The sequence below is a fragment of the Coffea arabica genome, chromosome 2c (assembly GCF_036785885.1).
Source record: "Coffea arabica cultivar ET-39 chromosome 2c, Coffea Arabica ET-39 HiFi, whole genome shotgun sequence".
Taxonomy (NCBI): Eukaryota; Viridiplantae; Streptophyta; class Magnoliopsida; order Gentianales; family Rubiaceae; genus Coffea; species Coffea arabica.
Window position 1 is genome coordinate 73,044,225 of NC_092312.1, and position 27,669 is coordinate 73,071,893.

At 35.7% G+C, this 27,669-nt stretch overlaps 1 long non-coding RNA gene and 1 pseudogene across 1 annotated transcript; both read right to left on the reverse strand.

Annotated features, from left to right (window-relative positions):
* Window positions 1-1,435: 1,435 nt before the first annotated feature.
* Window positions 1,436-24,274, reverse strand: LOC140035425 (pleiotropic drug resistance protein 3-like; annotated as a pseudogene).
* Window positions 7,541-8,168, reverse strand: LOC113694092 (uncharacterized). Its single transcript, XR_003449250.2, has 2 exons — window positions 8,137-8,168; window positions 7,541-8,056 (listed from the first exon to the last, which is right to left on the reverse strand). It is a non-coding gene; the product is annotated as an uncharacterized lncRNA (long non-coding RNA).
* Window positions 24,275-27,669: the final 3,395 nt, after the last annotated feature.

The window sequence follows — 27,669 nt, forward strand, 5'->3', positions numbered from 1 at the left end:
ATTAACTCCATTAATCCCACATCTAGATTAGGTATACTAAACCAAAAAAGACCCAAAAAAATATATAAATAAAGACTGATCATAATCCATGCCGGTTGGTCAACTCACGGACTCGTAATATTTATAATTGAGCTATGTTAATTAAAATTATCTAGAAATTCAAAGTTTTTGGTATTTACTGTAAAAACTAATTAAAAAAATTGCTAAAAGAGGGATTGAAATATTAGAGAAAGAAGTAGAGAGAATAGAGAACTATTTTCTATTATTTCAATTGATCAAAGTTGTTCTTATTCCTGTTCTTGTTATAAAGAAAGGTTAGAATACCTCTATATATTGGTAATACAAGATCAAAGGTACATGAATTTAGTACTTCAAGTACATCAATTGAATAGCTCCACAAATGAGTTGAAATAATTCATTCAATGTACCAATGAATCTTGTAGAGTATTCATAAATCAATCTTCTCGAGAATACAAATAGACATCGATATATGTAGTTGTTTCATAATAGTATTAATTTCTGTATAACTTCAATGCCTTAAATAGGTGATTTTGTGGATTAAGATCTCAAAATATGTATAGATTCACTGTATAGGTCATCAACATGTGAAATTGTGGATAACATATTGTTGAATACAACTTATGGACAAATCGAAGAACACATAACCTCAAAAAACTTTCTGCCCGCAAAAGATATATACACAAATATTTAAACTAAATTATTTTACTTAATAAAAACATGTACAATTTTAGGAAAAACAAAAATAAAAAACAAGACAATGACTAATTTTGTATTGTCAGATATAATGTCTTTGCTTTTTTTATTGGACAAATTACATTTTACCCCCTGTGGTTTAGCCTTTTTTACATAACCCCCATATGGTTTCAAAAGCTATACATAACCCCCTCATGGTTTGGATTAAAGTGTCGATGTGACGGAAATAGTCCCTTGTAACGGAACTTATAAAAATGTCGAAATTACCCTTATAAATACATGACACATTAATCCCGTATAATTTTTATATTTTACTATATAACCCCCTTGTGGTTTAATACTTTACCACATAATCCTCTTATGGTTTCCAAAATATACACATAATCCCCCTTGGTTAATAAATAATTTTCAACTTTACATAAGGGTATTTTTGACATTTTAGATGACTTCGTTACGAATGGTCATTCCCGTCACTTTGACACTTTAATTCAAATCATAAGGGGATTATGTATAGCTTTTGACACCATAGGAGAGATATGTTAAAAAACGTTAAACCACATAGGGGTAAAGTGGAATTTGCCCCTTTTTATTTGGAAAAACCAATTGAAATATTTTTTTTGTTTTTCCTTGAAAAAACTATTTGATGGTGTTGGGAGTTTAGCATCGAACCCTATCGATTTATTAATAACTTCCAACAACAAACTTTTACAATGAGAGAAGCGAGTCAACCTGTCTAACCTGGCTATTCCCTTTGCTAACCTAGGCAGGTAGAGAGGATTACAGACTTTGTAGTTTGCACACGTTGATCGAAGTTCTTGCAACCTACTGATAAATCGTTACAATAACAAAGGTTCCATGATTTGTAGCAACAGATATACAAACTCTTGTAATCATTTACCTCTTCTGGAAATTTAACTTCCTAATACAGCAAGCAAAGAAGGCAGCAAAAGTAATGGGGTACAAAATCAACACAATACCAACTATGGGTAGTTGATTGTGATGAAATCCAAAGTAATCTCTCAAAAACTCTGCTACCGTTTTAGTTTCTCCAAACACCTCAATTTGCCTGTCAACATCTCCATATTGTGAAGTAAGCAAACCATTGAGAGTCCAAGATGTTGGGATTAAGTAATAGCACCAAATCCACCACTTTGGGATTTGCTGCAAGTAAAAGGAATAAAAAAGAACTCTAAGTGTCAACTACAACCCAAAAAAAAAATGGATAAATTACCTTTTACCTCCCTATAATCGGGTACTTTGTCACGTAACCTCTTATGATCTAATAACCAATATATAACTCCCTTATGATTTGGGTTGAAGTATCACCATTAGTTTTTCTGTTAAAACAACGGTTAATAGTAAAAATCAAAGTCAAAATAATAAATTGGCAAATTTACCCTTTCATTTCTTTTTTTTTTCCCTCCAAACATAAAAAATAAGAAGTTTAAATAAAAATAGATAAATAAGAATTAGAAAATACCGTTAAAGATTTGGTTTAAAAACCTCAAATAATATTTGTCATAAAAAAGATTTGGTATTTTTTGTTTCTTATTATTTGTTTTATTTTTTTTCCATTTTTTTGTTTCTTATTTATTTGTTTTTTATTTCTCTTCCATCTCTTTTGTATTTGGAGAAAATTAGGATTTTGTAGGTCAAAGTATAAGTTTTCAAAATCATCTCTTCTCTTTCAAGAGAGAGAGAGAGAGAGAGAGAGAGAGAGAGAGAGAGAGGAAAAAAGAAAAAGAAAAAAAGTAGTGAAAGTGTGAATTTATTAATTTGACTTTAACTTTTTACTATTGACCATTAGTTTTAACAGAAAAATTGCAGTGAAATTTAACTCAAATTATGAGGAAGTTATATATTGGTTTTTATACCACACAAGAGTTATGTGGTACAGCTACAAAGCACAGGGGATAAAAGGTAATTTACCCCCCAAAAAAAATCTTCTCAGATGTCAATTCTTCTTTCATTAAGTGCCCATATATGTCTAGTGTATATATATAGCTCATACCAATTTCTGGCCTAGCTCAGCCTATAAAATGTTGCAAGTTGCAAAACTTAAAGCCTATAAATTTCTACCAACCTACCTATGATAACTATGGATGTTTGTGTAGACATGCATGGAATGCCGACCTAGCAGAAGGGCTTGTGGTTAAAGAAATGCTTACCGGCCGAGGAACAAGGAACCCGGCAAAAAGGTTGAGCAATGTATTAGAAGTTGACAGCAAAATTGAAGCCAATGGCAAGCTTGGTGTGATTGAAACCATCAGCATGCCTAGATAACTGAAGTATAGCCACGTACAAAACATCGAGTAGAAGTACCAGAAAACCTTATAAATTGACCAATAATATCCAATCATTGGATATGTGATGATTGTGTATATAATTGCTTGGGCAAAGATGTAGGGAATCTCGATAGTAACCTACAAAAGTGAAGAGTATACTTGTATTGTCAGAATGTATATTGGAGGGAGGGACCTGATACTGCTTTAAATCCTGGAAAATTGCAACAGATCATACTACAGGTCGATACTACTATTTTTCAAGACCATGCAAGACAAAATAATATTTGAACCTCAGTGCAATTTTGTATCTGGACCTTGACTATCTTTAATCAAACAAAATACATAATCTTTTTTGAATCAATACTTTTACCTGCGCAAGTGCATAAGCCCATGAAGAATACATTCCCGCAAATCTTTCTCGGTAGAGGACGGTGCGCTCTTTGCTGACATATGGCAGAGCTGAAGAGGAATTATTTATACCACAGAAGATTACAGCGCTGAACATCGAACCAAGAATATTGAATACGCTCTGCTGATCATTTCTATTAAAAAAAAGGGACATTTTTGTCAGGGATACAGTCTTCACTAACAAAATATTGGACAGCCATTGCATTTTCAACCGTTCATTCAAACGAAGTTAGATGGATGGTTCTTGGAACAAAGTCAGTTACTTATGGTTGATATCAGAGGTATTGAGATGCCAATCTACTGTAGAATGAAACTATGCAAGGCCAGCTGGAAAATTCAAAAATGGCAAATGGAAGCTGAGTATTTGCACTAGATGTGGTTAAATTCGAGTCTTTACCATGCAGAAGACATGCAAATGCAACGAAAAAGCTGGTCTCAGATACGCATATATACACACAACGTTGTTGGAAACAGGTTCTATAAAGTATACTTACAGCTTCTTCCCTTGATCCCAGAACAGTATGCCAAAAAGCAGAGATTGTATAAGCATTAGCAGCAATCGGACTGAATTGTACGAGGGACTTCTCCAGTAGGACCAAAATTGCTTCCAGAGGCAAGCCTTAAACTGTCCCCATCCACTCAGTGAAAAACGAGTTGGAAAATCCAAAGCTTTTGAACCAGGAGGTGGAATGCTCAGTCGCTTCACAAGTTCTCTAGTATCCCTGAGAACAAAGGAATGGGAAACAGGATAATTACAACTTTTGCTGTGCTTACATCTACCATGGTATAAAAGTTAATGTGAGAAATCCATGAGATTTTTGTTTACAAGCAAGTGTAAAATGAAATAGCTACCATCAAAGAGAGGGTAAATCACTTGTTACCCCCTGTGATTTCATAGAATGCCAGATAACCTTAAGTAAGGGTACTATTGATATTTCAACTAACAACATTACACAGCTATTCTCTGTCAAGTTTTTATTTTATAGAAAACTATAGGGGGTGAAGTGGATATTTTGAATCATTAGGAGGGTCATGTAACAATAGATGAAACCACAAGGGGGTAATAAGTAATTTACCCTTTAAAATAACAAACACTTTGAGCAATATTAATTGTCTAAAACATAGAACATGCTCAACACATCTTGTGAGAATCTAATGAATATGAAAGTATTTCAGCATCTCTAGTAAGTGCAGGATTTTTATTTGCTATAAAAGATAAGTGACAATACTGTGATTGTCACCTTATGATTCTCAGGTTATTTCAGATGGTAACCTTCAGAAGATAAATCCATAGCTGGAAAATTTTTGATTTGCAAGTTATGCATATAGACACGTAAAGCTGTGGTGACCAAAGAGGTTTTGAATTCTAGGTCACGGTTGGACTCACTCGTACAAAGTAGAATTCTGATAAATTTGAGCAAAGTCTACACCAATTTCAGCCTCAGAAGATGTTGAAGTGACCTCTAACATCCATGTAGCTGGATTATAGTTGTTTCTAATCTTTGGCACACCTGAGATCTCCTGTTACATGGTAAATGATAACTACAAATGTGACAAAGGTGAATATGTCCATGAAATAAGGCACATGCACTATGAAAGATATATGGAATATCAAGAAAATAGTGCGTGGAAAAATCACCTCAAAATATTCTATAACTTTACTGGATTGTCTCCCCAGTGGTCCAGAGTATATCATGCGCCCTCCTGATTTCAAGAGAATCAACTGCAACATTTTCAAAGAGAATTCAATAGGATCACAAAACAAATATATATACATACTTGGATGATAAGTGCAGAAAAGTAAAGCAATGCCCAAGAAAAAATAGGGAGTATTGTTATATTTACACTGTTGAGTTAATGGTTCATTGGCGGCAAATTACCTCATCGAATGCTTCAAATATATCGATGCTTGGTTGGTGGATAGTGCAGACAATTGTTCTTCCTGTATCAGCCACATTCTTTACAGCCCGCATGACAATTGCAGCGGATCTTGCATCCAATCCAGTGGTAGGTTCATCCATGAATATAACAGAAGGGTTAGCAACCAGCTCAACGGCAATTGTAAGTCGCTTACGTTGCTCAGTTGACAAGCCACTAACGCCTGGAATGCCCACAAGAGAATCTTTTATTTGATCAAGCTCAATGGTTTCTAAGACCTCCTTCACAAAGCCCTAGGAATTATTATGCCATTACAATATCAATGTGCATGTACAGAAAGAAATTAACTCAACAATAACTATTATCTCAACTACTTAAATTATAGCCCCATACAGATTTAGTCACTGAATCAATCTGAGGATGAAGACGCAGCCAAGCAGAAAAAATAACTGACTCTTCAACAGTAATTTGTGGAGAGTGAATGTCTGTTTGCTCACAGTAACCCGATATCCGAGCAAATGTCTTTTGAACTTTGGGAAAACCTCCAATTCTTATGTCTCCTTTGACAAGACCACTTGTTTTTCTACCTGCAAGGACATCTAGAAGAGTTGTTTTTCCAGCTCCAGTTACACCCATAAGTGCTGTAAGAACACCGGGTCTGAATGCGCCCGTAATGTCACAAAGAAGTTGGTGCTTTTTCCTGCTAAATCCATGCTCCTTTACTTCCTGAAACCGGTAGAGGATTGAATAAGCAAAGATAACACCGTCCAAATGCATCTTCAGATCATATCAATTACCACGTCTGGCACTTCGAAAAGCATGAATAAGTGACAAGGTGCTTTACATTCAAAATTCTCGTACTATTTTGGGTACTCTAATGCCTTTGATGCACCAAAAAGGAAGAAAATGGGAACAATTTACTCCCATGATCTATTGAGAGAATCTTCTTAAGTGTATGTTTTACCTGGTCCATATCATTACACATCCTCATTAGTCTAAAGCATGTGATTTCTTTGGTGTATTCTCAATAATTTGAAATAATATAACTCTGAAGCATAGGAAAGATTTTAGCCTGAAGACATTAGACAAGGAAGCAAAACATTTCTCATTTTGTCATTCCCAAGTTTCCTATTTCGAGAAAAAATAAACAGTCCAAGAAAGTAATTGATCCTCGTATCCTAAATTATTCCTAATTCAAAAAATTTTGGATTTTTCTTTCAGAAATCCCACTCTATATAACTCTATAACAAGGTAAATATGACTTATACAGTTTTCACAGAAGCCGCAGAAGCTGTTAGCCATTGTTCAGAGAGAATTTGGAAACTGGTAAAGCTGATGAGTTGATCAAAATTGGAAGTGAAAATAAATATCCAGATGAGCCGACTCTCTTTTTTTTTTTTCTTTTTTTTTTTTTTATCTTCTATGCTTTTCACGTGTGCTACCTAGTTTCTGAAGTACAATGAACTGCTCTTCATAGAACAAAATTTATCACCTATATCCATATGCATCTTCTTGTTTGCCACAAAATATCAGATGTCAAATACATGACTTACCACTGGAGTGTCAATGTAGTACTGCAGATCTTGAAAGACTTGACAGGTGCCGAACCTGTGCAATAATAAATACCTACTCGAGAAAAATACAGATTTTGTATATAGCGGTGAGTAGGGTCGAATCCACAGGGACTGGGGATAATTCGTTTCTTCTAGAGTTCAAAGTATGGGGGGTTTTGGATTAAATGCTAACTAAATAAATTAACTGCAGGAAATAATTAGTTCCAAGAAATAATTAAGGGGAAACTCTAGCCAAGGGTACACTTCAGAAATGGTTCATGTACTGATCATTGATACAGAAATAATTCCAACATTTAGTAATAGATTAGTTATAGTTGTCATGCACGCGATAAACAACCAACCCTTCCTTAATTTCTCGATAGCTAAGGTACGACCGTTAGCTATTTCTCTAACCCAAAAACAACCCTAGGTACGACCGTAGGATTTAATTTCTAGATTGCATTAATAATTAGAAAGGCCCAATCCTAACCAACAAACACGCTACGAGGGTTTGTTTAGACTAGATCATATGCTCCCCTGACATAAACCCAATTACGCCAGTTGCTACTAAGATAGAGATAACGAACAATTACGGATTCAATTACCTCTATTTAGCAAAATAGCCTATATGAATAATTAATTATTGCGCACTAATCAATCATACATAAGGACTATAACAATTAAAAACAAGAAACACATAAATACCAATAAATGAGGAAGCGATTAAAATAATTTCGATCTCACAGTAATTGTTGAACCAAGTCTTCAGTTGTTCCCTTCACTAGAATTGAGAAGCTAGTTCTCCATTAATGGAGAACCAGCTGTGCAAGAAAATAAAACAATCGGAGCTTTCTAATGTTCTTCGATGGGAAAAAGAAACTAAAAAAACTAAGCTCTAACTATCCGTCCCGAAAACTTCTGCACGTTCGTCCTTTTAAAGCCAAAGGGAAATGACTTCCTGCTATCCAGTGGTCCCCGCCGACTAAGGAGTCCAAAAGCCAAAGAATTGAGGCTCTGCCGAAATTCCTCCTTGTTTAGTTTCCTATTGCTAGTCAAAGACTCCCATCAGCACAAAGAAAAGGAATTCGTTTTCTTCTTCTCCTTGTGGGCCATCAACCGAAAAAGGCTTCCTTGTAGCACCATATGGGGCCCAACTGTTTGAAGTCTCAATTGTATAGTGAAAAGTCCCTCATTTGTTGTAGTTTTCTGTTCCACTTCCTGAAATTGAGTCCAATACCAAATATAAGTAAATATTAATAATTAAAACGATATTTGGCAAGGATAAAGGGGAAAATTACCAATAAAATAACCAACAATTAACACCCTATCAATTTCCCCCACACCTAAATCATGCTTGCCCTCAAGCATGGGAACAGCAACTGAACACCAAAAATTCGACAATGGCTATTGCTCCAACTACCGTATTGCCAAGATACCAAGAAAAATAATAATCAAGCATCAATGGTCAAGATCCATGAAACATCACTCCGGTTAGCTTCTAAACCACAAACTCCTCCAATTTAAAGCAAACTAATCTAAGAAAAAGGAATGGTTGCTCACATTTATTAGTAAACGGTCCAATTACTAACCAAAATCTCGACATTAAGATCACAAACCGGCAAGCTGACTTATACACATACTAACACAATCTTTATTTTATTTTTTTCCTTTTTTTTTTTTTTTTTTTTTTGGATAACAAAAGACTTAGTCTATAGCCCTTAGAACCTTTTGACGCGAACTCCAACATTTGATAGATGGAGGAGCCCGGTTACTCAGCTCCAATCGCTACGGGACCACGCACTCATAGTAACTACTACCTTTTGACGCGAGAATCGACACTTTAGGTGAAGATCCCCGGTTACTCAGTAGTAACTACTAGCGGAGTACAGTCAATACTTATTTACATCATATAGCACGATATCTAAAAGCAACACAAGAATAACAGTAGCCAGCCTCAAATTTCTAGACATGGAGAACTAAAATTAATAACTGGACCAATTCACATGAAAAATGCCAACAATCATTCCCTATGCCTAGAAAAATTAACCAAAAATTGGAAAAGTTAAGCAATTATTGATATTCACCAAAGAGCTATTCCTGAACTCAACCACATCAACTTGATACCTTTTTATTAATAAACTTGGCAATAACAGAATTAGAGACAACAATCCAGCATCAAACTTGGTATTCATATGAAGACTGACCACTAGAAAGAAAAAAAGAAAAGAAAATAAACGAAAAAAAAAAAGATAAATATCAAACTAAAACAAAAGAAAAGCCTTTAGAAACTAAAAACAAAAATACTAGCACCCCAACTGATTTCCCCCCCACACCTAATTCCCACATTGCCCTCAATGTGATAATGTAAAAGTAGAAGGAAGGAGAGGGTCAACGGTACTTCCCTGAAGTCATCAAAACAGGGGCATTGTGGATCAAGACCTGCATGGAGACGTCGTCCGAATCTCTAGTCTCTCAACTCGCATCCGGAGCTGGTGCCATTCGTGGCTTCACCATGAACTCTAAATATCACTCTAAGCAACAAGAGACTACAATTCCCAACAAATAATGGAAGCCGAAAATTCAAAGCAATAACAATTTTTAAAGCCATCCCAATGAGCAAAATGCACAATTCAATCTCCCACAGATTAAACCAGATCCCAACACTTATAGCAAATGCAATCAATAAGTACTTATGGACCCCATGTAGTTAAATTCAGAATTAAGGCCGTCCAAAATTGCAACAAATTCTCTAAAGATTTAGCAATTGAAATCAATAGGTAAAATAATCCCAGCAAGTCAATTAGACACAATCGATCAGCAATAAGCAAAGAAAGGGACACAGTAGCCTTCCAATTCAACAAAACAGACGCAGAAAGTACCTCAAAATACCATAGCACAGCTCCCAACAATGCACCAAAACAACAAGTCGAACAAACTAAGAGCGGTGCTAGTGCTAATCAAAATAACAAATTTCAGCAATGGACACAATTCCACCCACAGACTCAACAACTGTCTCCAATTGGACAGTCAAATACCCAATTCAACGATCAAAACTAACACTTGGGCCAAGCAAAAGGCAATTGCAACAACCAATGGAATCAAGTAGGCAGTCCAGCACAAATGATTAAAAAATGAAAAGCAACCCTGCAACCAGTACCACTGGTGCACAGACAGGAAAGAATTAAATTCAATGGCAGCAACTCAAATGCAAGAACTTAAACTCAAAAGAAGCAAGTATCTTCAAATATAAGCCATAACGATAGGCAAAAGATCTCAACCAGTACCACTGGTGAGTCGCAGGGAAAAATTAATCAAACGGCCAACACAACAGTGAAATCCATGCCAGAAAATATCCCCAAAGGAAGCAGCAAATAAACGTAATTGCACCCTGATAATGAAACCCAGAAAATGCCCAAATTACTTACTGGCTTCAACCCTCACGAAACCCACGAAAAAAAAATATGGAAAATCTTAGTAATTGATGCACCAGAAAAACACTAATCGAAGGGGAAATCACAATACCTCCACCTGCCAATTTGGACAGGTGGGAATGGCTCGAGTAGCGGAGCAGCAACAGTGAAGATGTTGGGGTAGAGTGGCATGAGCTGGTGGTGAGCTTTGGAGCTGCTGGTGCGTGTGGTGGTGAAGCTCGGAGGTGGTGCTGAGCTTCAGGCGGCAGTTGAGTTGGAGGGAGGGCTGGCGGCGAGGTGAAGCTGAGCTGGAGGTGCGGCGACCGCGGATCGCGGCTGGAGAAGAAGAAATACGCGGGGAGATGGTCTCGGCGGCGCGCAGGTGGGGCGCGACTGGTCAGCGAAAGGGGGGGGATGGGCGGCACTCTGTCGGGCTCGCGGCAGCTCCTGGCCGCGAAGTGAAACTGCCCGTGGTGGAGGTAGAAGCTGCGAGGAGCTGGTGGCGGAGCTCGCGGAGAGAGAGAGAGATGAGCGCGGGCAGCGGCTTGGGCCTGGCGAGCTGGTAGTGGGCGACGAAGCTTCTTGGCCGCGTGCGCAGCGAGCAGGGGAGCAGCGGGGAAGAAAGAAAGAAGAAGAAAGAAAGAAAAAGAAAGAAAACAAAGAAAGAAAAGAAGGAAAAAGAAAAAGAAAAAAAAGATTTTTTTTTTTTTTTTTTTTTTTAGGCTCCATTGGAGCTATGGTGAGAAATATTTTTTCCTCTCTTTTTTTTTGTTTTTTTTTTTCTACGGGAATCAAATTTTTTTTTAAAAAAATTTTTTTTTCTTTTTTTTTTTTGAAATTTGGAAACTAAAGCTACGGTGATAAGAAAAATTCTCTTTGTTTTTGTTTTTTTTTTTTTTTTTTTTTTAATCTTACCTTTCCCGCGAACGTGACGCGGGCACGTCAAGAGAGCAAGAGAGCTCCCACAAGTTCAGGTCGTGCGCTTCCTGCATATCACCACGCGGGCACGTCATGAGGGCGAGAGAGCTCCCAGAAGTTTGAAGTTTCTGATCGTGAGCTTCCTGCTCGTCACCACGCGGGCACGTCATGACTGAATGGCACCTATAAAGCAGCAAAAACGAAAACTAACACCCAAAATCAGTCAAATTCAAGGAAAACAGATTTAAACTATGACACGAAACCAACAAACAACTAAAAGAAACAATTGGGTTGCCTCCCAATGAGCGCCTTTCTTTAATGTCTTTGGCTAGACATTATTATGTTTTTTTCATGGAGGATAAAATCGTGTGGCTCGTCTTAATGCTTCATCCTCTATATAGTCCTGATAACCCTCGTAAATAGAATAATCCTTGAGCATACGAGTTACGGGCTTCCATGGACTAGTGAATGGCGCCAAACGAGTCGATGATAGTTTGCATTCTCCATTCACTTCTCCCTCACTTGCATTTATTGGTTCAAGATATCTTGCCATCGCCACTCTTAATTTATTCCTGTCATGAAATTCAAAATTGTCTGATATAATAAAGTCAATTTCGTTAACAGGAATTGAAGAGTAAGAGTCAGGAGAACATTGATGAAGGAGTGGAGAAGATGTCACCGTATTTGGAGCTTGTTCACTGGATTCATTCACTTGAATGAGTTGATCCTGGAGTCTCATTTTTTGCACTTCAACTTCCTTTTCAACTGCATCTTTAAATCCGTTTTCTTGAAACTCTTGCAGTTCCATGTCATTTGGCCGGATAATTGCACTCTCATCTCCTTCAAGATTGATATTGGTTTGTGAGGGCAATTCTTCCATTTGAGAAGCCAATCGATCTATCCTGGATGTCAATTGACGCAGTTGATCCGCCAGGTCGCGACAGCTCGCTTGTGTCTCCTGATGAAATCGATTTAGGCTCGCTTGTGTCTTCTGATGAAATCGATTTAGGCTCGCTTGTGTCTCCTGATGAAATCGATTTGTATTAGCAATTAGTAATCCCATCATTTCTTCAAGAGACATACCTGACACGGAGGATGATTGCTGAGACTCTTGCTGTTGAAAATCCATTGGCCCCGTCGCATAATCAAAATTGGAATTATCCCACCATCCTTGATCATACCCGTTTGAATAAGGGTCATACTGCGTTTGATATTGGGGTGGAAAATCTCCAAAAGTATCAAGTGGAGAACTTAAATTATCTTGAAATACGAGGCATGTGTCAGTTGAATAACCTGAGTCAAAATAAGTTCCACAATTTGCAACAGCCCATTGATCATTAGGAAAAACATGAGTCTCATAACCCCATTCAGGAACAAAATCCAGTCTATCATCAAAATACGGAATGTTAGCAGCCATAAACTATATAAAAAAAAATAAGAGATAAATAAAATAAAATAAAATAAAAATAAGATGAACTCAAAAAGAAATAAATTAATCTGACACCAGTCCCCGGCAGCGGCGCCAAAAATTGACAGGTGCCGAACCTGTGCAATAATAAATACCTACTCGAGAAAAATACAGATTTTGTATATAGCGGTGAGTAGGGTCGAATCCACAGGGACTGGGGATAATTCGTTTTTTCTAGAGTTCAAAGTATGGGGGGTTTTGGATTAAATGCTAACTAAATAAATTAACTGCAGGAAATAATTAGTTCCAAGAAATAATTAAGGGGAAACTCTAGCCAAGGGTACACTTCAGAAATGGTTCATGTACTGATCATTGATACAGAAATAATTCCAACATTTAGTAATAGATTAGTTATAGTTGTCATGCACGCGATAAACAACCAACCCTTCCTTAATTTCTCGATAGTTAAGGTACGACCGTTAACTATTTCTCTAACCCAAAAACAACCCTAGGTACGACCGTAGGATTTAATTTCTAGATTGCATTAATAATTAGAAAGGCCCAATCCTAACCAACAAACACGCTACGAGGGTTTGTTTAGACTAGATCATATGCTCCCCTGACATAAACCCAATTACGCCAGTTGCTACTAAGATAGAGATAACGAACAATTACGGATTCAATTACCTCTATTTAGCAAAATAGCCTATATGAATAATTAATTATTGCGCACTAATCAATCATACATAAGGACTATAACAATTAAAAATAAGAAACACATAAATACCAATAAATGAAGAAGCGATTAAAATAATTTCGATCTCACAGTAATTGTTGAACCAAGTCTTCAGTTGTTCCCTTCACTAGAATTGAGAAGCTAGTTCTCCATTAATGGAGAACCAGCTGTGCAAGAAAATAAAACAATCGGAGCTTTCTAATGTTCTTCGATGGGAAAAAGAAACTAAAAAAACTAAGCTCTAACTATCCGTCCCGAAAACTTCTGCACGTTCGTCCTTTTAAAGCCAAAGGGAAATGACTTCCTGCTATCCAGTGGTCCCCGCCGACTAAGGAGTCCAAAAGCCAAAGAATTGAGGCTCTGCCGAAATTCCTCCTTGTTTAGTTTCCTATTGCTAGTCAAAGACTCCCATCAGCACAAAGAAAAGGAATTCGTTTTCTTCTTCTCCTTGTGGGCCATCAACCGAAAAAGGCTTCCTTGTAGCACCATATGGGGCCCAACTGTTTGAAGTCTCAATTGTATAGTGAAAAGTCCCTCATTTGTTGTAGTTTTCTGTTCCACTCCCTGAAATTGAGTCCAATACCAAATATAAGTAAATATTAATAATTAAAACGATATTTGGCAAGGATAAAGGGGAAAATTACCAATAAAATAACCAACAATTAACACCCTATCATACAGTCAATGGTTCAAAAGGCAAAACCATTTTGCCTGCAAAAAAGAGAAAGATATGAAGTTATGTGAAGGAATACGACTTAGTCTACAAGGAAATAGACATCTTATTAAGATATATAACTGAGAATCACTGGTAATATATGATGCTCACCTTTATAAGATCCAATGGAGTTTCTCAAATTTTGTGGAGTTCCTACTATGGTGGAGTCTTTGTCACCTCGTATTTGAGAAAGCTTTTCCCTCGAAATAATAGTGCGAAAGCCGGGGGCTGCATGCACCATGATTGGTGAGTATCGTATGAAAAATAATTTCCATTCTGCAAGATGATATAACGGAGATGAACCTAAGTTTTAAGAAAGTTAAGGCTAAAATGAAACCGATGTTGAAGAACAATGTAAACCCAAATAGAGCACCAACTGAAATCCAAAACAAGTGACCATCAAAGCTCAACCCGCGGCTTTCAAGTGTTTCTTGTCCTGTTGTTGCGTTTGAAGGAAGCATCTAAAATTAAAGACGAAGAGTACTAACATTAGCTGAAAATGAACTGCTTCATAAGATGACGCAGGCAATGTGAATAATCAGATAATAGCATAGATATTATAGTATGTCATTGATAGTGCGTATAAAATGTTAGATGTAGAAAAACTTGAAGAGAAATCAACAGTCTACCTGAGTTCTACATTTGAAGAAAACACATGATTAACAAGAAAGCCTAAAAGGGTACGTTGAACTTCAGAAGAGCATGATTGATTGGACAAAAATGATTCATATATCACATCCTCGATAGAACAGGAGATACCTTAGTCGAGCTTAGTTAGCTTGACTCAAGGTCTATGCATTTGTCTGTCTTAAATATTTTAGAACTTCGAGGGACGAATGAAGACACTATGAGGAATATGAGCGATGAGAAACCAATGTGAATACTGAAATGAAAGAACAATTGGTCTTGACCACTGGTAGTATGAGGTTGGCTCATCAGGGCACTGAAAACTTACGACCAAATAGTTCTAGCACAAATGTTGCGTCTGATATTTTATTTTATTTTATTTTGGGCAAAATACACTTTTACCGTCCCATGATATAGCTATTTTTCACATAATCTCCCTGTAGTGTTAAAAATTATATATAACTCCCTCATAGTTTGGATTAAAGTGTTAAAGTAACAGAAGAACCTATAAAAATGTCAAAATCTCCCTTGTTTAAAAATCAAAATGGATGAAGTGACCAAAATATATAAACATAACATGCATTACACTCTAACCCCGTATAATTTTATATTTTATCATATAATTCCCTTATGGTTTAGTGATTTACCATATAACTCCCTTATAATTTTTGAAATATATACACAACCCCCCTGTGGTTAATAAATAATTTTCAACTTTACATAGAGGTATTTTTGATATTTTAGTTGACTCCGTTATGGAATACAAATTGACACTTTAATCTAAATCAAGAGAGAGTTATCTATAATTTTTGAAACTATAGGGTGATTATGTAAAAAAAATACTAAACTACAGGGGGATAAAGTATAATTTGCCCTTTTATTTTTGAAGCACAAGGCATATTCACTAAATGTAGCATGAATAGAAAGAAATAGAAAATTGTGGTTATCTAATAATTTGTCAGTCCATTTCAGCATAATTCTAGTTCAAAGTAGATGCAAAACAAATGATCAAAGGGCAAAAAAAAAAAAAAAAAAAAAAAACCACTCACCTTCTGCCACCGTGGGGCAAGAAATTCATTCAAAGCAAGGCCAATCTCACCATATGTTAATGGAGACACCCAAAATCCCCATTTCAACCAAATTGACATAGAGGCTGCAATAAACTCATCTTCAGATTATTCTCTACTTGCTTAAGTATAAACTGAAAATCAGGACCAAGAATGACAAAAAATCATTAAGCACTTACGCCTATTGATTATGAAGCCGCTAAACAGCAGGACAAATGATATCGATAAGCTAGCATCTGCTGTAGAAGCAACCACGGTTTGGCAGACAGATGCAATAAAACGGAACATGGATATTGATGTCAAGTGAATGGAAAATAGTAAAATCAGTTGGCGGAAGAACCTGGAATAGATTGGTATTTTCATTAGTGAATAAACTAATTACCCATGGTTTCAAGTTCCTAAATGCGATCATAATCAATTAACCCTCTTAAACCCCTTCCAGTGCATATGATTAACTCAGATAAGAAAAGTGTATGTACTCTCATCACCCCTCCCCATTTGTCTAGGCTCCCTTCGTTGGCTGGCTGGAATAATGACTGAATATAACAAAACAAGTTTAACAGGGGAGGTCATCATGATTGCTCGCTCCAGCTAATGAGAGGCAACATATAATGACACACCTGAAGGGAGATCTCAGGAATTTACAATTCAAGATGTTAACATAAGTTCCAACAAAAGGTTGGTGATTATGTTTGCTACATATGCTTTTCTAGATACAGGAAAATGTGTTTTAAGAAAATGAACTATTTATGACATACTCAAGCGCGTTAGTAGCTCACCTCCCAACCTCAGGGCTATATCCAATGACATAGTAAGTTAAAGAAGTCCACACCACTGCTTCCAGCAAAGAGATAGGAACCTTTAGAATAGCAGATGGGATTGCATATGCCCAAGCCGGGTACAAGTACAAGTCTCGCTGTTTATAAAAGATTCCCAGTCTTGCAACAGTCATTGACAGCTCTGGATTTCCATTAACTAGAAGCATGATGAGAGCAAAAAAGAGAGCTCCCAGGTAATAATTTGCGTGGAGAACATCAGCACCCATCCGTGTTCGTAGAAATACGGTCATAGTAATGGAAGCAACAATAAGGAGCTGAAAATATTGTAAATGGTGTTAGACGCCTTAAACAGATCAGAAGTGGAGAATTTCAGTGTACATTGATGGTGATTAGTAGGAAAGCAGGGATATCTTCCTCATTTTCTGCAGACTAGTTTGTAAGGGCTTCTGAGGATTTTAATAGATTGGTTGGCCTTTATTGAAAATACTATAAAGCAGTTGCGAAAATTCAGCTGTCCCAAATTAGTAGCTCAAAGTTCATTTTTTGTATTTCAATTTTTGCATGGCTACTTTACAAATATAACGTGCTACAGGTACATGGAAGGGCTACTTCACTTTTTATGGTTTAATGATTCTATATTCATGTACATTAAAAGCAAAAACGAAATCATCTAAAAGTATAAGGCAAAGAAAATATTGAGCTAACCTGAACCGATTTGAAAACATAAACAAAAGCATTTCTTCTCATGAGAAGAAACTCTCTCCACATACAAGCTCTGAAGAGTTCCCACTTAGGAACCAAAAACCTGCTCAAAATGATAGCATTTTTGCAGTCCATGCACTTCATGAATGGCCTTTCAAGCTCCTCATCAAGCTTCTTTCCATAACAAGATTCATTAAATTTCCTTGATAACATATCAACAGAATGGTAAAGATATGTTTCTTCACTTCGATACCAGTACTGTGCTTGATCTTTTCTCGAGATAATCTGCAATGGTTTTCATAGATTGATTTAATTGTAACCAAAAGGACGATGGCAACAAAAGAAAACCCACATGAGGCATCATCATGGCCTCACCTCCTGGAGGAAATCAGCAACTCCTTTTCTTTCAGGACATCTAAATCCACAACTCTCAAAAAATTCGAGAATATTATTTCGTGGTCCATGATACACAACCTTTCCCTCAGACATTAAGATGATGTCATCAAACAAGTCAAATGTTTCTGGTGCTGGCTGAAGAAGTGATATGAGTATAGTGGCATCTGTTATATGTGCAAGCTGCTGAAGGCAAGACACTATCTGATATGTGGTTGAACTATCCAGTCCATTAGAAATTTCATCCATAAATAAAGCTCTTGTAGGGCCAACAATCATCTCCCCTGTATAATGCCACTATAAGCGATGACTACTGCATTGTTCGTGTTCAGCTAAAATTTCAGAAGTTCATTGTTGATAAGTTGCTGATATTAAATATAATAGCTGTCATGCAAAAGCTCAATATTAGGAGATTAAGAGTTGCATCTATTAAGCATGGCTTCATATTACCTGTTGTCAACCTTTTCTTTTGGCCACCAGAGATACCTCTCCTCATGGCGTCTCCAACAAATGTATTGTCGCATATGTCAAGTCCAAGTATCTGGAAAAGGATTGGCAGTCAATCAATCACACTTAAAGTTTATTGTCTGACTTAGACTAACTGAATAGCAGCTGAAGACCAATATGTGAAAGAATTCACTACTTTCAGAATATAATCTGTTTGGAGAGTTGTATCTTGCCCTTCAACAGAAATTGCCTGATCAAAATAGATTCACGTTAGAAGAGAGGAATATTAAAGCTCAGAAACAAAACGGAACAAAGTAATCCCGGATGACCACTAACGTGTCTTATGCAAAAAGAGTGGAATATGCAATACAACTGCAAATGAAAATCAAATACATATTAAGAATTACAGCAAAGTTATTCCATTTCCCGGAATATACTGACAAGCAAAAATTTATACCTATGCTTCTTGGGCTAACCCTGGTTTCCTCTTTTCTCTATCCTCTATTTCGGCTAATTTTCAAGAAATCGTAGTGTTACTCCACCTTGTTTCCAGAAATAAAAAAATGAACACAAAGTAAACCAGGATAATATCCAGCCTCTTACATGGTTTTCACATCAATTACCACTTCAAGTTCATAAGGATGCTGATTCATTTTCAAGGGTAAATGAAACATACAACTTTGATAAACCATATTGGTAACCAACCAAAACTGAGTTAGAATGCAAAAGGAACAAAATCTACCTTCATGTAAGTGTCTATATCTGGATCTGGGAGAATTCCTGCCTTTTTCTCCCTTCGACTGAGCTCACTCATTATAGCTTTAAAGCAAAAAAGACCTCAACTTTCATCATCGGTTCATCACAGACACGATAGGTTCAAATAGAAACAGAACTTCCCTTGTGCTGAAAATGTACCTGCTCTACTCCCAACACCCTGACAACGAGCCGAAAAATCTAGTGTTTCCCTAACAGTCATTTCAGGAATGTGCATATCATATTGGCTTATGTAAGCAGAGGTTTTCTGGGGTACAAATTCTGAGAATTTGTATCCATTGTAAGTTATCTCTCCCGTAACCTGTCAGAGAAAAATAAAAAGTTAACACTGAGGCAAACAATAAGTTTTGGTGCGAACAAATAAGCTTAAATGATATGCTGGTGCCATGATTTTCTCTAAAACTGTTACATGACTCTGAGCATCCTAAAAGCAAATATTCAGGAATATCTTGATTAACAGATGACGAAATCTTTCCGTTTCTGTTCAAGATTTAAATAACTTTCCATGATATGATATATCAGAAGACCAGCCTGAATAATCACTTCAGAATAGTTGGCTCATTCAAGTGGTTGGGAGTGCACAAGAATCAGTGCAAAGCTGTAATAAGTTACTAAAGGCAAATGTTGGTAATCATGCAGGGTTGCTCTATCAAAGTATAATCTATTGCAGATAAGGGGAAATTGTTTTGATCTTTTTATAGTTTCTACCAAGCTAGATAAAGAACTGAGAAACAAAGAGACCTGGAGAGATTTGTCAAGATTTCCTGAAAGTGCTTTCAAGAATGATGTCTTCCCGCATCCTGGAGGACCTAATAGAAGAGTCATTCTGCAATGGTAATAAATGACTATAAGATGGCAATAAAATGGTTTTAATCGAAAGCTATCTCTCAGTTGTTCCTTTTTGCAAAGCAAAATATAGGACTAAGACCTATTCCCCAGTACAACTGTCGTGGACAAGTAAGCATTTTTTTTTATGCTTCAGAAGCCTGGAATAAATTCGAGTTACAAATTGAATTCTGATCCTTCAACCTGATACAAATTGTCAATCCACCCGTGCAATCCAAAGTTAAATTTCAGTTATAAGGCCAACAAATGTTCGTAAATTTTAAGAGTTGGTATTCTAATTCATCAAACTGTCAAACTCGCAGGGGCCAAATGGTAGATAGCAAGGAAAGAATGGCTCTGTCTTAGATGTTCAGCATACGATGTTATAGTAGCTAAGAAATGAGAGAGAGTTCACCAGATGGTAAAGAACACAAAAGACTGCCATGGAATACAAGACTGAAGGCACTAGAACACAGTTAAAGGCACAAACAGACAGGTGATGTGCTGATCAAGAGTGACATGCTCAACAATTATATGTCACAACTTGATTTCACGCAGGCCTTAGTCACAAGTGAAAATAAGTAAATGCTGCCCCACTTAACAATTTGAAAAATACACTAGATTCTCATCCTGTACCTTCCTGGCTCAATGATACCACTAACATCACTAAGGATACAGATCTTCGATACTTGTGACTTTAAACCAGCAACCCTTGCAAGATCCTAGGACAAATTAAAGCACCAACAGAAAGTTAAGAGACAACAAGGAAACAAGATTTAAGATGAACTGTTGATCTCTGTGTTATTCTTTCAATGCCTTATTGGCAGCGTAGAATAATTATTAATCAACCTAATATACTGGTAAGCTAGCACGTTTTCTACTATAACTTTTCGGCTAGGTATTGCAGAGTACACATTCAAAGAACCACTGTTGTCTCAACGAAAAGCAGATACTCACTGAAAACATGCTTTTGAAAGAATTCCAAACTGTTGGAAGCGGCTTTCCTGAAACAACTTGAAATTCTGCTTCTACATGGAGATTGCCGTACCTTACTTCCACTGTAGGCAATTGCACGCCAACTCTGCAGGAACCAAATTGAGAAGTTGACTTACAGACTTTCAAATACCAGACAATTAAAAATGGAGAAAACACAGCATCTGGTTAACTACAAAAAATGCACAATCCCAGTCAGTTTGCCTTATCAAATTTTCATAAAATCATCATGCTGGTATATTTTACTCCAAGAAAATGACCGTTCAATGCATGACTACCAAAAACTGCATGTGTAAACTAGAATTTAAGAGCATTATATATGACTCTTAATCATGGGCATTTCAGCAATGTAATTAAACTGATAGCAACTCAATCGGCAGCATTCTCAACCTTGTACATGTTCACAAAGAATACATCAACGAAAAAGAGAAGAAATCTCACCTGTCAATTCTCTTCCTGATTTTCTGCAACAGTCTAAAGTTGTCACGCTCAACATGCCTAATGAGCTTCTCAATGAACAAATGCCTCTCCAGTGCACCAAGCTTAGTGACATCAATTACCGGTCTTCTTTTAGCATCAGCTTCATTGCCGCTATCCTCATCAAACACAGGTGATTTCATCCGTTTGAAAGTAGGCAGCAATGCAAGTTCTTCATCAATGTCATCATCCTTCCCATTACTTAAGGCTGAAATGCTTCCGAAACTCGCATTACAAGTATGAAATGGTTCTCTTAAGCTCCTTCCCAACTCTGACAACTCAATTCCTAATGATTCTACATCATCTCTTCCAACTAACTCAGCCATTTTAGACCTTTTCTCTTATTGCATAATAAAACTATCATTTTTCAGGGAAAAAGGGTAATGCTACATAGATACACAAGCGTTCCGAGCTTCCAGCAAAAGATATGATGAGCAATGAGGATAGTATATCACCCATCGGATAATGAAGTTGAAGCGGCTGTTTCACATGCTGCAATAAAAATTTACATTCAAAAAGAAAGGCGGCTTTTCCAATGTAGAATTAGTAGAACCTATAGCCCTGAACTAGGGATCCATGTCGGCTTCTTTGACTTTCAACATTGGCAATGCAGTTCAATGTTCAAATCAAATCAAGTGGGCTTTTCTTCATTCACTCGAACTACTAATGGTCGCCATAAACTAATGATCTCTCCTGTTGGGACTGGTATTAAACATTGTTGAATCATCAAATAATGTCAAAGATTGCAACCCATTTATTGCCGTTGAAGATTTTTTCAGTATTCTTATATATAATTATTGGTTCATGGTCAAGTCCCACTTTTTTTTTTTTTTTTTTGCCTTTTTATTTGTCAATTAGGTAGTGCCCAGATCAAGTTCGATGCATCTCCCCTCCTACGTCCATTGGCCTATGGACAAGACATGTGTAACAACCTAATCAAACTTCACCGATGTAGATGTTCCAATATCGGACGATCTATTTCTATTTTATTGTTTTCACCAATTAAGTTCGTCCACTATGTTCTGGGCCCGGGGTCAAACCTTTCTACTATCCTTATGCTTATGCAAAATTTGAAGGATTTCACAGTTTACCTCATTAGGACTCCATGAGTTATAAAAATTCAAGCTACATATATACAGATCATTAATGGGAAATGACGCAAATTGAAAACAAAGCAAGCCCATTTTTCAGATGATGATGCCTTGACTTGATATCAACCTCGCGAGTACGTTTTCTTTGACCAACATGAATAACCCTCCTCTCCTGGTCCTACTTTTCCTTGATAGAGAACCCCGTCACGACAGGTAAAAATAAGCACAAGTTGTTGAGGGTCGATAGGAGATAATATGGAGTGTTCGGATGCCATTATTTGAAATAATTAACATAGTATTTTTTTGTGATATGATATATGTAAAATAAAAAAAAATAGTTGAAAAATAAAAGTTAATTGAAAAATGTATTTGTGATGTAATATTTGGAATAATTTGACCATCCAAACTTTGGATAGAGCATTATCCAAAATATTATTTTGAATAGTTATTATACTAACACCTTTTTGTAATGTGATATATGTAAGATAAAAAGGTAGTTGAGAATATAAAAAATTAACTGAAAAAAATATGTTTATCAGGTAAGTAGAATATATTTTAAAATAATTTTTGTATCCAAACAAATACGATAATCAACAAGAAAAAAAATAGAAGACAAATCATCATAAAGAACATGAGCAACATCGCAATCAATCAATCATTTTATGTCTTTGCCCTCTCATTTTACAGAGAAGGAATGAATTTTGATGCAAGAGGGTCCGTTGTCTACTGAATGATGAGGGGCTTATGAGGGGATTGATCATCTTTCACCCGTTACATTAATATTATGGTTAATTATATTTTGTCCGCTAAACTATTTTCGTTTGGGACTTTGTTCCCTGGATTTTTTTTTTATCAATTTCTTTAGGCCTAATTACTAGATTAGGAGGTGGATCAAATTTAACTGTTCATTAGCCAAAATAAAAAAAAATACAGTAAGAACCTTTTACCTTTTCAACAAAATAAATTACCACTTTTGAATGGTAAGTTGGGTATAGATACAATTTTCTAAGGGATTGATATTTGTTTGTGTTTTTCTATTAAGACATAAATATCAAGCTTAAATAAAAACAATTATGAATTTTCAGCAGTTGAGTAGCTAGTATGAAAGGGCCAGCTTCCGCGGCTTATTTAGTTAAGAAGTTAATTGTCCATTTAATCACTGGAATTAGTTTAGTGGCAAGGGGAAGGGGATGATTATTAGAGTTTTTCTTGTTATGAAGAGTATCTTGTACCTAATAGTTGGAGATAAGAAGGGCATGGAGAGAGGAGGAAGGGTTTAAAAAGAAATGATTATCAATTTGCTTGATGACCAGCTAATTAAAATCCAAGGAAAATTCAAGTTACTAAAATACTTCGCGAGAAATCAAAGTTTGAGGTACCATACTGCTATAAGTGGATAGTTTAGGGAGCAGAGCGTTAATGGTAAATATTTTAGGCCAGGTCCAAATTATAATTAACCAATATCCCTAATTTCGCTCAGAAGTGTTCCCTATCTCACTATGGTTTATGAGCCTATACTAATACAGAATAGATATAAATTTTTCTTTTTTTTTCGAGAGAGAGACATTTATAACTAAGATGATTGAGTTGGAAATTCAAAACAAGTTGATTACAATTAGGCCATTAATTATTGACCACTTTTTAAAATGCAGTCCCCTTTTAGATGATAGATAATGACATACCATGGACTCATTCCACCCAATAAGGCTTGGAAAATGTTATTTGCATTCCTATTTTTATTAATCACATTTCCCTTATCATTTTAATCGTATATTTACATTTATTAGATTACATGATAAAACAAACGGTAAGAGTGCAAATAATAAAAAAATAGACTGTACATAACATTTCTTGAAGGTCTCCAAAAAAACAAATGGCTCAAGAGTCAAGTGCCTCTGTAAAACATAAAGCCAATTCATTAACCTATCTTTCAACCAAAGGATACATATATTCATGCTGCCCAAGGTGTTCGGTGTTCAAATTCATAGATTCTTAAGCATCTCAAACACACACACACACACACACACACACACACAGAGAAGCAACTCAAGGTTGAAGAAAGAGTGCAAGAGAAGATTACATACCTTTTGCTGGTTGATCCACTCACAAAATTTTCTCCGTTTTGTTTACGTTGCTAAAGAGTTTAAGCGGTGTGTAGTCACTGGGTGTGTGTGTGATCTGCGATGCTCCTCTTTCTGATTGTCTTTCCCGCTTTTGTGTCAAATAATGGAAGTAACTAAATGCATGCATGATCCTTCCCGTTCTTTTGTTTTCTCGAGGCCCCCTCCTTTTTTTATAAGGCTTTTATCAACCTTAATTAATAATTAGGCCACCTCACTTCCCACGGTTACAATTGTTTTGCTTTTAAATGTCATGTATTAATTGGGCACAAAGAAAAGTGGAGCCATGGGCCAACGGTTGCCTACTTTCTTTTCTCAATCAAATTATCAGGATAGCCACTAAACTTTTCGACTGGTCAAGTTTTGGTCACTCAACTATTAATAATATGTTTTTACTTCTGAAATATCAAAAATATAAATTTTGGACCATTCCATTTGATTCGACCATTAACTCTACATATTAGCATGATTTATGAAATATACTATTAATAGTTAGATCCGGCAAAATTAACAACAAAATCAGACGGAATGACCCAAAATTTACACATTTGAGAGTTTAATGAGTAAAAACATACTGCTAGTAGTTCAGTGGTGAAATCTTAACTATTCAAAAAATGCAGTAGCTATCGGGGTAATTTGCTCTTCTTTTATCAGAATCTCTAATTTTATTTTTGTTTCATTATTATGGCCAAAAAAGTTAATTGTATTTTGCACCCCCAAACTATTCTCACGTTGCATTTTACCCTGCTTAACTTTTAATTGCAGCGCTCAACTACCTTTAACTTGCAATTCATTGCATAATTTAAAATGAAATATTTCCAGGGTTAATTTCATTTTCCACCCCTTAACTATGCTTAGATTGCAATTTGCATCGATCCTAAACTATTAAAATTGGCCGCATGCTTAAATTACGGTTTCATCTGTCTTGTAAAGAACTTCAAGTTAAACTCGAATTGCCCCATAAATATTTCTTCTTCCACATGAAAGTCAGTTTCACTGCAAACCCTGCCATTTTTATTCTTTCCAATTTGAGATATTGTATAGGTCTATAAATCGAACAAAACAGTTTAGTACTCGACTTAAACTCGATTCGAACCAGACTCGTACAAACTTGTTTAATTAGCTATCAATCCAAACCCGAACACAACTTCAAACTCAAAAATATTAACAATCCAATCACAATTTTCACATTGTCCGACTCGATATGTTCAGAAAGATATAAAGCAAGTAAATTTAATAAAAATATACATAAAGTCTTCTTCCTTAACTCAGCTTCTTTCCTTTCCTTATATTGCTTATCTTATAAAATAGCAGGCATATAATACACTTATCTCTTGAATAGGTATAATTGATTTTAGAGGAAATAACATGTTTCATCCCTCATATTTCGCAAAAATATTCTTTTCGTCCCTCTCTTTTAAAATTAAGCAAATTCGTCCCTGACATTTAAAAATTAAAGTTATTACATCCCTGAATCTAATTTTCAATCTAAATCAAACCATCCAATAACCCAATAATAAATTTCGAAAATAGAATTTTTAGATCATTCGGTTAATTTCATCATATTCACATTACATTTATTAAACCAAAAAAAATAAAAATTATAAAATAAAAGGCCATTCTTTGTCTTGGAACAGTAGAGTTTTTTTTTTTTTTTTGAGTAAATCTTTTCATGCACCATTAGTATATCCACTTGTGAATTGAAATGTGTATCATAAATATAAAATTTGGTGTTTAAATTAAATTAAAATGATATGGCAGTACATAAAACTGTCAGTGTATACAATGATAATATAGGAAAGATTAATCTTTCTTTTTTATGTTATAATTTTTTCTTTTTTCTTTTTAGGTTCATTAAATTTCACATGAATATCAAGTTGAGTTAACCAAATGATCTACCAATTACACCCCCAAAATTTGTAATCAAGTTGATTGGTGGTTTGATTCAAATTGAAATTTGGGTTCAGAGATGTAATAATTTCAGTTTTTAAATGTCAAGCACGAAATTGATTCATTTTAAAAGTGAGGGATGAAAAGAATATTTTTGTAAAATGTGAAGGATGAAACCGATCATTTTCCCTTGATTTTAATCACATCTGTAATTCATCATAATAGATTTCTTGAATATTAGAGAGCAGAAATTAAGGGGAAAAAAGCAACAAATTAGGGTAAAAATCTCTATATAATACAACATGCAATTTCAAGCCAAACCAAGTTTTGATTTTATGTGCTTGGATTCGATACTAAGATAAGCCAAACCAAGCTTTTCATGTACATACAAAATTTCAAGCCAAACTCGATCAATTTCTTTCAAAAAATTATCAAACACATCCAAGTTCAAACGTTCCTTTTAATTTTCAAATCAATTCTGAACATAACTCTGTCCGACTCGTTGAAAGTTGTTTTCAACTCTAATCTTGTACAGCTAAAAATGGATAGTTCAAGGAACAGAGCATTAATGGTAAATATTTTAATCAAGGTGCAAATTATAATTAACCAATTTCCATAACTTCACTCTCAAGGATATACTACATCACTATTAACACAGAATAGATATAAATTTTACTTTTTTTGAGAGATTTTTATAATTGAGATGGTTGAGTCAAAATTTCAAAATAAGTTGATTACAATTAGGCCATTATTGACCACTTATTAGAATGCAGTCCCTTTTAGACAATAGATAATTAGATACCATGGACTCATTGAATCCAATAAGGCCGCCAGATCAAATGACTCAAGAGTCAAATGTATTTGAAAACATAAAGCCATCCACTAACCTATCTTTCAACTAAAGGGCATATACTCAATTTTTTTTGATAGAAAACAGAGTAAATTTTATTACTCTATCATCCAGCACCAACTGCTTTACAAAATCTAGAGGTGAGTTCAGTATGAAATCAACCGGAGGATACATATTCAATTATTCATGCAGCCCAAGGTGTCTGGTATTCAAACTCGTGGATTCTTAAGCGTCACACACATATATATGATCAGGAGTCAGGACAAGAAAGAAACAACTCAAGGTTGAAGAAAGAGTGCAACAGAAGATTACATAGCTTTTGCCCTTAGATCCTCTCACAAAATATTCTCCCTTCTGTTATACGCAGCTTCAGAGTTCGCAGTTCAGAGTTGATTCCGCGTTGATATTTTATCACATTGAAGTAGTCACTAGGTGTGATCTACGATGCTCCTCTTTCTGATTGTCTTTCCCGCTTTTGTGTCCAATAAGGCAATAATGGAAGTAACTAAATGCATGCATTATCAGTCCTTTTGTTTTCTGCGTCCAATAATGGAAGTAACTAAATGCATGCATTATCCTTCTTCCACTTCTTTTGTTTTCTTGAGGCCC